The sequence below is a fragment of the Eschrichtius robustus genome, chromosome 2 (assembly GCF_028021215.1).
Source record: "Eschrichtius robustus isolate mEscRob2 chromosome 2, mEscRob2.pri, whole genome shotgun sequence".
Lineage (NCBI taxonomy): Eukaryota > Metazoa > Chordata > Mammalia > Artiodactyla > Eschrichtiidae > Eschrichtius > Eschrichtius robustus.
In genome coordinates this window covers 132,090,315-132,105,752 of record NC_090825.1, presented here as the reverse complement: position 1 = coordinate 132,105,752, position 15,438 = coordinate 132,090,315, and positions in this window count along the sequence as shown.

Sequence of the window (15,438 nt, the reverse complement as noted above, 5' to 3'; positions counted from 1 at the left end):
AAGGGAGATTAATGTATGTGAAATACGAACATGTTGTAAGTTCTCTGCTTTGTTTCAAAAATCAGGTTATTGTACTAGAAGACATCAGTGAATTGTCAAAGTTGAGGAAGAAACCTTTGGGACTGAATTGGTTTTGAAATGTATGTATTTCCTTTTTCCATCTGCTAAACAGGCTTACAAGCAATATTGCCTCAGTAGTAATGAGCCACTCAGAACCCAGGTTCTGGCTACTAAATACCATTCCCCACTAAGAGAACCAGGGCTCTTTGAAGAAATGTCTGTCTCCAGAGCTGGAACATCTTTTGTCAGAAAGTAAGAAAATACATGCTCAAAGGATGATGGGTATATCAAAAGGACATAAGAATCACTTTCAGCTGGCTTCTACTGGCCACATCTGGTACAAATTTAGCATCACAGTAACTAAGATCATTAAGGTATTTTAACCTATTGAATAAATAAGAATCCACAGATCCATATTGAAAATAAATGGATAAAATAATAAACAAATAAGAGAAAAGTCAGGGTTCTTCCTTATCTTAGAAAACCAACTGATTAATATGGAGGGAGTAGGGGAATTAGAAAAATCACCATTTTGCAACCAAGTGAAGGTGGGTTCAGACCAGAATCATCAAAAATAATGATCTCCTCAAAGACTGTTTCTTAGCTGCAAGGGAAAAAGTACTGAATATGCGGGGGAGAAATTGCACAGCACCCTGACTGGTGCCACAACTAATATGATCCATGAACAACAGGTAGACATCGTGTGCCCCTGGATGCAATATCCTGGGAAGGTCACAACATCACTTACATAAGTTCTGACTGGAAATGCATAACCTGAATCTTTCTTATGAGGAACCATGTTTGCAGAACACTACAGAGAATAACTGGCCTGTATTTGTCAAAAATGTCATTATCATGAAAGCCAAGAAAGGTTGAAAAACTGTTCTAGACTAAAGGAGACTAAACAAGACAAATATAATAATCTTAGACTAGATCCTCTACTAGACGAAAATAATGCTATAAAGGATATTATTGAGACAATATTGGACAAATAGGAACAAAATTGAAATATGGAATGTAGGGGAGACAAAAATATTGTATAACTATAAATTTCCTGAAATTGATCAATTATTCAATATATAGTATGACTATATATGAGAATATCCTTGTTCTTAGAAGTCAAATACTGAAATATTAAGGGATGTGATGTATGCAATCCACTCATGTGAAAAATAGTAATAAAAATAAATCATAACATCAGTTTCTCAAAATAAATAAAAGTACACACATAGGGATGATAAAGCCAACACAGTAAATGTTAAAGAAAACTGAATCCGGGTAAAGCGTATATAGGAGTTGTTTAGGCTATTCTTGCAACTTCCTATAGATTTAAAATTATTTCAAATAAAAGTAAGAAAAGAAAGATTCTATATTTCATTGGAAGAAATAAACAGTAAGACAAGACAAGGAAACTGAAAGAACAGACTAAGAAGGATAGTCATGCTCTACCATATGTTAAAGCTCATAATAAAGTTTTAAAAAATTACAGAGGTGTACTACACTTCAAGGATTGATGAACAGATCAAAGAAAGAAAACTAAAGCTCCCCCCACCCCACCCTCTGCCAAAAGACACTATCATTACATATGTCAAAGCTGAAATTTCTATCTCTTGGCAAAAAATTCATGTCTTCAATAAGTAATGCTGGAACAATTTTATAATGATTTGAGAAAAAATTAAGCTAGACCCTTATCTCATAAAATAACTAAAACATATTAGGTACAAATAAGTGAGCATAAACAAATGAAAATACACACACACATGCAATAAAAGAAAAATACTGAAGAATAAATCTCTAACTTAAGAATTAGGAATGTCTTTTAAAGAATGAGACAAGTTATAAAATTATTAAGGAAAATGTTAATTATTCTGACATAGAAATAAAAGATTGCTGTATGGGGGCTTCCCTGGTGGCGCAGTGGTTGAGAATCTGCCTGCCAATGCAGGGGACATGGGTTTGAGCCGTGGTCTGGGAAGATCCCACATGCCGCGGAGCAACTGGGCCCGTGAGCCACACCTACTGAGCCTGCGCGTCTGGAGCCCGTGCTCTGCAACAAGAGAGGCCGCGACAGTGAGAGGCCCGCACACCGCGATGAAGAGTGGCCCCCGCTCGCCACAGCTAGAGAAACCCCTCACACAGAAACGAAGACCCAACACAGCCAAAAGTAAATAAATTAATTAATTAATTTAAAAAAAAAAAGATTGCTGTATGAAAAAAATGTAACCATAAATAAAATTAAGAGCAGATAAAAAATTTCAAAAAAATATTCATATCAGTTATGGCAGGCAAAAGTTTAACCAATAATGATATACTCATTGGTCAAGTGGCATGGACTCTAAGTTGAGAGCCAGTGGTAGAGTGAAATGCCTGCTCTGTAAGGCATGAATGAGTTGACAGCACAGAGACTTGGGGGTCTTTAGCACATAAGAGCCAACAAGGGTCCATCCAGCCACAGAGCTTCACGGAATTTTTACCAAGTCAAGGGAGACTAGGATACAAGTTACACTAATCAAAGACTCCAACACCAAGCCCAGGTAAGTGATAGGACTGCATCACAGCAAACTGCTAAGTGAGGAATTCTGCCTTGGAGATCAAGGGGACAGAGGACTCCTACGTGTCCCAACCTGCATTCAGTCACCCAAGTCATTGCTACTCCAAGTGTAGTCCATGGGCCTGCAGCATCACCTAGGAGCTTGTGAGAAATGTAACAACCCAGGCCCACTCCACACCTACTGACTTATTTAATGCATTTTAACAGGATTCCAGATGATTCATAAGCATCTTAAAATTTAAGTACTGAATGAGGCCACACCCTCAACTCCTATATCCAGGCACTATCTCAGAAAGAGAAATGGGGGAGAGGGTGTTTGAGATACAGAATACCTTGACCAGAGATCAGAGCCCTTACTGTTCAACTGGGGAAAATTATTAACTAAATATCCAATCTAATTTAAAGTTTGGACCATAATTTAAAGAATCTATTTGTGCCCATGTACCTGTGTGTTCTTGCAGGATTCACCTGACAGCAAGAAAGGCACAGAGCACGGTGAGGCACAGGCAGGCCATGGGTGATTATTAAAGGTGGTGAGCAGGACCGGAGGAGATAAGCAGGAATTTGAATATCATTGATCTTGTGCTCAGATCACTGAATCCACTGCACATGCTGGAGAGAGGACTGGATTTCCTTCTCAAGCTCCTGCAGGGCCAAAATGGCATTAATAGTTGGAGGAAAACTATTCACTTTCCCTTCTCATCCTAAAAGACGTTTACAAAAAGACATCAGTGGAAATCAAATGGGGACTTTCTCAGTTGATCAAGATCTAGGTTCAAATTCTTGCTCCACTACTTATTTTTTTTAATTGAGGTATAGTTGATGTATAATATTATATAAGTTTCAGGTGTACAACATAGTGATTCAAAACTTTTAAAGGTTATGGTCCATTTATAGTTATTGTAAAATATTGCCTATATTCCCTGTGCTGTACAATAGATCCTCGTAGCTTATTTATTTTATACATACTAGTTTGTACCTCTTAACCCTTTACCCATAAATTTCCCCTCCCCCAAGCCTCTCCCCACTGGTGACCACTAGTTTGTTTTCTGTATCTGTGAATCTATGTGTGTGCCCATCTACAGATGAATGGATAAAAAAGATGTGCTTTATATATACAAAGGAATACTACTCAGCCATAAAAAAGAATGAAATCCTGCCATTTGCAACAACACGGTTGGGCTTAGAGGGTACTATGTTAAGTGAAAGTCAGACAGAGAAAGACAAATACTGTATGATATCACTTATAGGTAGAATCTAAACTATAAAACAAACTAGTGAATATTGCTCCACTATTTGTAAGTTATGTAACTGAACCATAAGTCACTTAAACTCTCTGAGCCACAGTTGCCTGATCTATGGTGTGTGGATAATACACATCCACAATCCATAATCCACAATTCTGAATCAAAAGATCTGAAAAATGAAAGGTTTTCAGAACTTATTTGGTAGCAAACCTGACCTGACATGAACTCACTGGTGGTAAAATGTGACCTGAACCAACACAGACCATGGATAGTCTTTACTTATTCCATTTAGGATGATGATGTATGCATTCCACATGTTTTTCTGACATCAGAAAAGCACATGGGGACTTCCCTGGTGGTCCAGTGGTCAGGACTCTGCACTTCCACTGCAGGGAGCGCGGGTTCGATCCCTGGTCGGGGAACTAAGATCCCACATGCTGTGCTGGCATGGCCAAATAAAATAAAATAAAATCCAATGTCTGATTGTTAGGAAAAAAAAAAACAAAAACACGTGATTTGATGACAGGGTTCTGCCCAAGATCCCAGGAGAATATGTACATTGTATAACCTTTCTAAAATAAAATTTTAAAAAAATTCTAAATTCTAAAACACATCTGGCTTGTAGGGTTTGGATAAGGGATTGAAGACTGCAAATCATTACAAGGATTTAATAAATGAAGACTCTAGTTCAACGTCCACAACAGAGTAGATGCCTAAAATAAATCTATTTCCTCCTCTCTCTTTCTTCATCCCTAAATCTCTCACTTAAAAATAAAGCCACCATGGTAAAGATGCATAAAAATGCATATTTTTAATCATTAAACTTTTAATGTCTTTCTCTAAGATATGCAAGCTGATCACGATTCTGTTTGGTAAAGAAATGAAACTGAGCATAATGAAACTATGTGAATAAGCTATAAACATGAAACAAGCCAGAACAATATATATCACTAACAGCATTTTCTGGGAAAGGCAGTCATGAGTCATATGTAGTTAACAACATGAGGTTTGGTATCAAGCAGCTCTGGGTTCAAGTCCAGGCTTTGCTTCTGACCATCTGCATGACAGCTAGTAAGTTACTTAGATAAGCAAGTTAATTCACCGAGCCTCAGTTTTCTAAACTATAAAATAGGCATTAAAATTTGCCCCACCCCAAGTTTGTGCCAAAGATTAAATGAGATGATGTATGTAGAGCACTTAGCACAATGCTTGTCATCTTACTGTGTGGTAACAGTAACAACTTAATAATTGAAGCTGTTATTCTTACAGATTAAAGTTTCAGCCAACTAGATACTATAATCACCTTGATTCATTAGGCATCAACTACATGAAAAATCACTTCAGTTCCACATCTTATTATGTGCTGAGTAAAAATATATTCATAAAGTTAATTTATACATTAATTGGGTTTTTACACTAACAAACAGGTTGTGAGAGCTGCCTAACATGTGTTGACATCCTAACAGCTATTGGGCATATTCTCACACTAAATTATAATTTTGTAAATATTTTGTCTGCCAAAAGCCACAAAGTAATTACTGTATTATACTGCCAACTGCTAAATCTTCACCTGAAGATTAAGATATTATGTAATACACAGAGAATCGAATTGCTACTTTGTGTAGATTTTCTACAACAACCCCAAAGTTATGGGAAGTACCATTTACTCACTCTATCTAAACTTGGGAAAAATTAAGAAACCAAAGACGCACATGTGATTTTACACATTAGCACATTTTAATTAAATCTCTCAGAGTCTATAATAATATATGTGCATCTAATTAACTAACTCATCAAGCTTCTAAGTGGACCAAAGAGTAAAATATTTGAACTCATGCAAAGCAAGATCATTAAAGAAGAAAATTTGTCAAAATTTGTTGGAGTCTATTTGTTGGAAAACTGGCCTTTTTGTCCATGCTGAGTCTTGGCTTTCTGAAAATATAGATCCTCATTTAGAGAAGCCTGAGGAATCCTCATTTCAAAGGTAGTAGATTAACATTACAGACAGTTGTTAGCCTATGGATAGACTGTTATTCAAAGGTTCAAAAGGTGTCAGCTGTAACTCAGAGGACAGACTGAGATAGACAGTTCAAGAGAGCTGTAAAAGCCTGCAGAGGAGAAACTGACAATTCTTAATGATCTATGACAAAGATAAGAGTTTGAAGAAGCAAGTGGATTTGTTGGCAGCATTTGGGCCGGATATAACCTATTTATTTGCTTATTCCTTTAATCAAATAGTTATTGTGTATCTAATGTGTGCTGAACACTGTACTAGCAATGGATATCCAGGAGGTCTGGGAGCAGAGAATATGGGTACCAAACACAGAAGCCAAGGACTAAAACATCCCCAAAGATCTGAGCGAGGAAGCTAAGGACTAAACTCACAGTTGTCAGAAGTGCAGTCCAGTAGCATGGAAATTAACTGAGTCACATGGCCAAGGTCCTGCATAGATGCAGGTGTATATGATGGCAGAGATCAAGCTAAATTAGCATCCGTTGCTGTGGGGATCGGAGAATTGAAAGGCAGGGCAATTGAGTGAGGCATTATAATTTGTGAACTTGGTTGTTTGGAACCCACAGGGTCATTTGACCTGTGAAAAAGTCCACAAACACATATTTCATGAGAAATCTCATGTACTAATGTAGTGGTGGTGTTAAAGAACCTTCCCTGCATTTTTAAGTGTTTCATAGGGGGGAAGGTGTATGTGACACCAGGGGACACATCTTCCACCACCTGCTGGACAGACCTGGCAGTGGAATTAGAGACACTTCTTCCCTCTCTCCAGTCATTGGCCAGACATTCAATGTCCATGAAAAGTTCCAGGCTGAGTAATATTCCATTGTATATATGTGCCACATCTTCTTTATCCATTCATCTGATGATGGACACTTAGGTTGCTTCCATGTCCTGGCTATTGTAAATAGAGCTGCAATGAACATTTTGGTACATGGATCTCACACCTGCCCTCCATTCCAACTTCCTTATTAACCTCAGATACCTCTAAAGATGGTCCAGTGTAATTTCCTAAGGGTTAAAACCATGACTCCCATATAAATACACAGCAAACACATACTGAAGTTTTTCTTTAGCTCATTCATGAGAGAACAAGCAAGATGGTTTGTATGGGTTGAACTGTGTCCCCCAAGATGATATGTTGAAATCCAAGCCCCCAGTACCTCCAAAGTAACCTTATTGGGAAATAGGGTCTTTGCAGATGTGATGAGTTAAAGTGAGGTCGTGCTGGAGTAAGGTGGGCTCTTAATCCACTCTGACTGGTATTCTTATAAGAAAACCTCCTGAAGGTCCAGAGAGAATACTAAGTGACACAGAAGCAAAGACTGGAGTGATGCAGCTGCAAGCCAAGAAACACCAAGGGTTGCCAGGCAACCCCAGAAGCTAGGAAGAGGCAAGGATGGATTTCTCTACAGGTTTCAGAGGGAGCACGGCCTTCCAACACCTTTATTTTGGACTGTGAGAATGTGAGTTTGGACTCCAGAACCATAAGACAATAAAGTTCTGTTGTGTTAACCTCCCCAAAATGTGGCAATCTGTTAGGGTAGCTCTAGAAAAGTGATATCCTGGGTAAAGCTGGCCTAAAGAGCATTTGAGAAACTGGGTATTTATCACCATTTGGGGGGAAAAAAAGAATCTTGGAATAACATTGTCAAAGAAACAAAACTGGTTTATGTTCTAGAGGGCAGTAAAATCATTACCTCGGTGGAGACAAACTTTCTCTCCGGGATGAAGTTCTACAAGTTACCATGTAACTTCACCAAGCCTGAGCCTTTAATCAATGGTATATGGCAAGCCAAACAAGTCATACCCCCTTAGATAACTAGAAAAGCACTGGTGTGCCCATTTGAAAATGCTCCAATATGACATCAAAAGGACTTACTCCCACCCCCCTCCCGCCAGTCTTTTTACATAATTCCCAAGATTTGCACCATTTTTCTTGACAAGTCCCTTATTCACATGCCTGCCCCCCCTTGAATTTGGGGTTTTACTAGCATGCTACCCTGGCCACCACTCACCTACTTGCTGACTGCTTGCAGATGAAGCTTGTCTCCCTGCCCACCACCCGCAGAACTCTGTTCTTGTCCCAACCCGATAATGATCAAGCTCCTCCCCTTTTAATATAATTAGCTCTTTAACAATTCTAGTCCACTTCTCAGGTGGGCAGGAGGCTTAGTGAGATGCAGCTTATTTCAGTAGGAAACAAACAACAAGACCTCATGACAGAATCTGGAAGGAAGTACAGCCCATTTTAATGTGAAAATGTAACTGCTTTTTCTTTGATGCACGAAGAAGGTGAAATGAAATACTCTCTCTCATCTACCAGGAGGGTGTGAAGATTAAGGCCACCCTGCCTTCCAAGAAAGGACACAGAGATCCTACCTTGCTAAGGATTCAAGGTTGAATGGGCCAGCAAGGTCCGTTGTGAAACAAAAAGGAACCTGGGTGGGGGTCTGTTCAGCATATTTACCACGCAGTGTGGCAAGAGAACTTAGCAAGCAGCATGAAAGCTGGTGCTGCAAAACAGAAGCGGGGGTCTGGAGGTCTCCAGCCATGCCCAGGGTCAACATTTTAAGTTAACTGGGGGGTCAGTGAGGGGAACTGAGGGATCCTGGGAAACAGATCAGGGCAGGCAGTGGAAGGGGCACTTGGAGAGGGATTCTTAGAGGCCACTGATTAACCACCATGAAACTATTTCAGTAGATTCTAAAAATGTACAGCTGCATCAGCACGCACCTGCTAAGTATCGGTCCTGAAAAATTATAAAGGTTGAGCAGAAACAGAACAGGAGATAGCTTGGTAAAATGAAGAAGGGAAAAGGACGGACTTCCCAGATGTCCCAGGACAACCAAGAATCCAAGAGAAGGATATTAGGGCCCTTGGCTTTTGGGGAGTGGGTGTCAGAACTCTCCAGAACACAGGTATTTCTGGTGGTTGGACAGCACAAGTTTGAGAACCCCTCAGCTGGAAGAATGATCAATGACACCCTAGTACAGTCGATTTCCATTTTAAAGCTTAAATAAAATAGAATCCATTCATTTATCTTTTATTTTTCCCCACTAGGCAATGCAGCCCAAATAGAAGGATGAAAATCTAGGGATACATTTTTATATTTTATCTTGGGGTGGTGGAAGTTAATGATTTCTCCTTTCAAGTATCAAGTGAATGGAACCAAATTTTTCTGGCTTTCAGCTATGGTAAGTGATTAGATACGTAGCAAAGCTCAGGAAAGTGGTGGAGTTTTCATTGCCTGGGAGGAAGAGAGGTTTAAATCCACCAGACAATTCATTTGTAACAAGCTTACAACTGCTTGCAAGAATGCAATAACTATCCACCCTGCTTGAACAAGTCAGTGAATGAAAGAAAAGCTTCTGACCTCAAATGAAAAAAAAAAAAAAAAAGGGATTTGTCATTTTGACTTTGGTTCTGAATTCAAAATCAATGCCAAGACAGAAAATGCCATGATGCATATAAATGCTGTCAGTGACCTTCTTTAGAAAATGGTGTGAAATATTAGCAGTCAGTGGAGGAATTCAGGTCCTACACACAATCAATAGGGATCCTTCATTCCAACAACAACAATATAACGATAACAATAGTAGCAGTTCCCACTGATTGAATGTTTATTCTGCTAGAGATGGTGCTAAGGGCTAAATCTGCATTCTCTCAATTGATCTCAAGCCACCCGAAGTACTTATTCTTCCCTGATTTTACAGATGAAGAAGGTATAGATACGACAGGTTGTGTAACTTGCCATTAATAAATGGAGAAGCTGGAGTTCAAACTGAGGCCCATCTGATAATAGAGCCCAGGATCTCAAACATTGATTATGCCAGCCTATTACGTAATAGCTCAAAAAAAATCTGTGGGGCGCCACCTAATGATGCATCCTACACTGTGAGTCCAAGAGAATGAGTAAGCCCAAGAAGCTGCCCCCGACATTAAAGAACAGGACTTCCCTGGTGGCACAGTGGTTGAGAATCTGCCTGCCAATGCAGGGGACACAGGTTCGAGCCCTGGTCTGGGAAGATCCCACATGCCGCGGAGCAACTAGGCCCGTGAGCCACAACTACTGAGCCTGCGCATCTGGAGTCTGTGCTCCGCAACAAGAGAGGCCGCGATAATGAGAGGCCCGCGCACCGCGATGAAGAGTGGCCCCCGCTTGCCGCAACTAGAAAAAGCCCTCGCACAGAAACTAAGACCCAACACAGCCATAAATAAATAAATAAAAATTTTTAAAAAAACAAACAACCCAAAATTGAAGACTGCTCTTGAAAGCTACCTAATTTTTATTTTAGTGTGATTTGATTTCCTTCCTTGAGATCTTTCTTAATTCTGCTAGAATACCCTCAGTGAAATACAGACTTGGCCCAAACTGTCCAAATGCAAGCTGGAAAGCTAGATCCATCAGAAGTCCATTAGGAGAAGGATGAAAGGGAAGTGGCTGAACGCAGCCAACGCCAAGAGATTATCAGGATGCTTCTCAGGTATTTCCGATGTCTTCAGTGTCAGGTGCTTCCTGAAATGCTGTGACTCTAGACTCAGTTTCCCTGTCCACCTGTGAATCCCCCTCTCTGCAGCTTCATCCTGAAGCCTTTGAAGCTTTATGCCCAAAGCGGCTCCTATCCTCATGTCGCTGACTCCGGGCCCTCCAGCTACTTAGTGCTCACCATGCAATGGAAGGCCATCTGACCAGGCTATGTGGTTCCTCTAACTCCCTAGTCCCTCCCCTACTGGGAAGCAATGGCTTTTCTTTCATCTGTATTTAGGTCTGTGCCATGACTGCTCTCCCAGCCCTGTGTGCTCACAGAACCAGAGACAGGAAGGGGTACTGTCTGGGAAAGGAGGATTAATTCATTTTGGCTGGAGCCAAGAAATACGTATTTATTTATTTTAAGAGGTGGACTCCAAAGAGGATTTACTGTATAGCACAAGGGGATTATGCCCAATATCTTGTAATAACCTATCATGGAATATAATACGCAAAAAAAAATAAAAAAGCCGAATCACCATGCTGTATACCTGAAACTAAAATATTATAAATCAACTATACTGCAATGTAAATAAAAAAATAAATAAAAATAAAGGAGGTGGGCTCATTCCCCCAGCATAGAGAACATTGAACATTTGTACTGCATCATAATGGTTTAAAATTCTTTGAAAAGGTCACATGACAGAAAGGTATGAAAGAAGGTCAAGCTTCAAACATTGCTTTATTTAAGTGTGATTTTTTTCTTTCCTAATCAAGACAAAGCTTGGAAGGGTTGAAAGAGCTCCAGCTTTCTAGGGAAGCTGATCTGTGTTTGAGCTGAGGTTCCACCACTAACCGGCTGGGTGATCTTGGGCAAATTACTACTGCCTTCTGTCCCTCTCCTAGTCAGTGATGGAGACAATACTAGTACTTATATCTTCTGGGTGGTTGTGATTATACAATGAGATAACATATGAAAAGCACCTCATATAATACTAGGAACACTGTGGTCATTCAGTAAATTGGAGGGATCATCATTACCATTATCATTAATAGTATTAGTAACAGCAGCGGTACTGTTACAGAAAGGAGCAAGTTACAAGTGTTGGATATATTTTGAATAAGAGTTACCCCCCAAACACAAATATTATATTTAAGAACTACATATATTTGTATATTTTTAAATAAGCATTGCCTCTAGCTACGAATATCAAATAGCATCTTACCCTGAAATAAGGACTAGCATAACTAATTAAGATGCTTTCCATTTATTTATTCTTTGAAGATACTAATTCAAGAGAATTGCTTAATCTTCTTCTTTCTTAATCTATTTAAGCATGCAAAACAAATGGACTTCCCTGAGACCCTAATAATATGAAATATAAGATAAGGCCACTTGCTTTCAAATTAAAGCAAAATCTATGTTTCTATCTTTGTTCCTAATATTGTGACTAATGGAGCCCTAATGCTTTGATCTTCCACTTGAAAAATATCAAAACATCTTTAATATGCAAATCAAGGCAAGAGCTTGTGGGGCCATCTGCAGCAGGTTTTCCCCCCTCTTATAGCAGTAACTGGAAAATCTATGGGGGCCCTGAGGATCATTACTTTAAAAATAAGTCTACCACTAACAAAAATCCACTAGCTTATCCTTAGTCACATTTGGAAATGAAATTTAGATGTTGAATAGTATTGATTTCAATTCAAAAGCTGGTTTGACTGCCTCCATATCAATCCTCCTGACTTGGAATGAGGATGGGTGGAAATCATAAAGTCACTTATCCTGTCAAAAATCTTGGCAATGTGCCCAGATGTATCAAATACTAGAAGAAGCTACTTTGAGTTCCCATTTCCACTGGGTAACCGACTGACTTCCCATAAACCCTTCAGTCAGTCTCAGCCCAGGTCAGACAGCTCTGAGGAGGAGGGAAAGGAATTTGAAAATACACATCATTAGAACTGATGAGAAGGACCTTTCAAGGTGGAGGTTAGGGGTGCCGGAGTGTGAACTAAATTTCCTTACAAGTGATGTAATGACCTCTAAAACCCTTGTTCACACTCCCAGGGTTTTTCAACACATACCTCTTCCCTTCCTCATTCAACAAATACATAACTAGCTTTTACCTTGTGCCAGCATGCTGCTAGGTACTGGGATTATGGTGATGAACCAATACAAAAGAAAGTCTTAGAGAGCTTAAAGGCTATTGGGGAAGGCAGAAAGTAAACAACTGATTGTACAAATAAATACATAACTGTAAGTTATGGTACCTACTATGGAGGAAAATCATAATAGCATGCTCTGACAAGGAGTAATAGGGAAATTGATTAGATGGGGCGGGACTCTACAGAGGAAATGACATTTCAGCTAAGTTATGGGGGTAAGTGGGATTTAGCCAGAAAGGAGAAGCAGTCCAGGCAGAGGAAAGCTGTATGGCAGGAAACTGGAAGTCAGGAGCGATTAGTGATGAGTGATTAGCAGGTAGCGTGAGCGATTCCAGAGGGATGACACTATCCCAGGATGAGTGTCTTTTGGTGCAGACTCTTCTGCAAAGCTTCCTTGGATCACAGCAAAGATTGCAGAGCTGATTCTAAGTAAAAAGGGAATCATTTTAAGCAGGGAGGTGACATGAATAAAATAAACAGACAGTAAACATCTGCTAGAGTTTTCTAGAATACTAGATATACTAGAGTGTTTCATTTGATTCCCACCCCCACCCCGCCCTGGAAAATTTCTAGAGTGCAGCTTTTCCTCTTGCTGGACGGTTTAAGGCAGTTTTTGATCAAGAGTGGTTCCTTGCCCCAGATCTCCTGCAAAAGAATCAGCCAAGGTAGTTGTTAAAAATGCAGAAGTCTTCTGCAGACCTCCTTGAATCAGAATCTTTTGGTATGGAGTCTAAAAATCTGCTCTGTAAAGGAGCGCTCTGAACAATTTCAGCATACTCTAAATTGGCATGGACCCAGAGGTACTGGATCCAGCAGTTACAGAGACAGAGAAGATTCACTGTGAAGCAGAGCGTATTCAGGGCAGGCTGGCATCACAAGGATGACATAACAGAAGCCAGGGGTGCACAAGCAGATAAAGACTCCAGGCGGGACCTGACTGGGCAGTGCAGCTCTCCTCCAGGAGCACGGAAGGAGCGTGCCCACAGGACATTTCATCCTCAAGACCCAACACCTAGGCTACCCATCTGTATTAGTTTGCTGGGGCTGCCATAACCAAGTACCACCCGACTGGGTGGCTTAACCAGTAGAAATTAATTTTCTCATGGTTCTGGAGGCTAGAAGTCCAAGATCAAGGTGTCAGCAGAGTTGATTTCTTCTGTGGCCTCTTTCCTTGGTTTATAGATGGCCATCTTCTCTCTGTGTCTTCGCATGGTCTATCCTCTGTGCCTGTCTGTGTCCTAATCTCTTCTTATCAGAGCACCACTCTTATTGGATCAGGAGTCACCCCTAATCACCTCGCTTTAACTATAATAAATTACTTCTTTTAAGACCCTGTCTCCAAAGGCAGCCACATTCTGAGGTACTGGGGTTAGAACTTCAAAATATGAATTTGGGAGGGACACAATGACCCTTCTTTCACTGAATTTCAAGCTTAGACTCCATATATCAGGATAATCTTTCTGCACCTCTTTCAATTCTGGGTCTCACTGTCAGTCAAACCAATCGTATCTTCTGACCTAACTAAAGCTCCTCAGAAGTACCTATTTTTAAAGGGCCTGACAGACTGCCGAGGGGGACTTTTCTGATAGTCCCTTCATCCACACTGGTCCTTCTGGGTCAGTCACTGAGGGTGGGGCTCTGCCTGAGTGCTGGCATGCTATTTTTAAATTTTTAATTCAAATTGATCAGTCACTCCTACTATTGCTTTACTCATAATCATCTAGTTCTCATCTTAATATATTTCACTTAAAAATGTAATTGCTGCCCAAGATCATACATGTATCTAATGGAAAACTAATACTCAGCTCAAGCAAATTAGATGTTCAGTAATACCTCTTACAGAATATAAGTATTTGGAGATTGAATTGTTAATTAACAAGAATATTGTTTATATGGAAAACATTAACTGTTCAAAATCGAGAATATGAGGTAGAAAGATACTATTCAGACCCAAAGCTATTCTCAGTATGAGAGTAAAATGTGATTATATCATTTTTCAATGAGTCAATGGAATATAAAACACTTTTTTGTAACGAAAAACAAAATTTGATGAATCACTGACAATGTTCTGAAATTTAGCCAGTTACCGATAAAACAAATGTGTCCAATTTTTAATGGGATTGACATATATACACCAATATGTATAAAATGGATAACTAATAAGACAATATGGTACTGGCACGAAAACAGAAACATAGATCAATGGAACAAGATAGAAAGCCCAGAGATAAACCCACGCACCTATGGTCAACTAATCTATGACAAAGGAGGCAAAGATATACAATGGAGAAAAGACAGTCTCTTCAATAAGTGGTGCTGGGAAAACTGGACAGCTACATGTAAAAGAATGAAATTAGAATACTCCCTAACACCATACACAAAAATAAACTCAAAATGGATTAGAGACCTAAATGTAAGACCGGACACTATAAAACTCTTAGAGGAAAACATAGGAAGAACACTCTTTGACATAAATCACAGCAAGATCTTTTTCGATCCACCTCCTAGAGTAATGGAAATAAAAACAAAAATAAACAAACGGGACCTAATGAAACTTCAAAGCTTTTGCACAGCAAAGGAAACCATAAACAAGACGAAAAGACAACCCTCAGAATGGGAGAAAATATTTGCAAACGAATCAACGGACAAAGGATTAATCTCCAAAATATATAAACAGCTCATGCAGCTCAATATTAAAAAAACAAACACCCCAATCCAAAAATGGGCAGAAGACCTAAATAGACATTTCTCCAAAGAAGACATACAGACGGCCACAAAGCACATGAAAAGATGCTCAACATCACTAATTATTAGAGAAATGCAAATCAAAACTACAATGAGGTATCACCTCACTCCTGTTAGAATGGGCATCATCAGAAAATCAACAAACAACAAATGCTGGAGAGGGTGTGGAGAAAAGGGAACCCTCTTG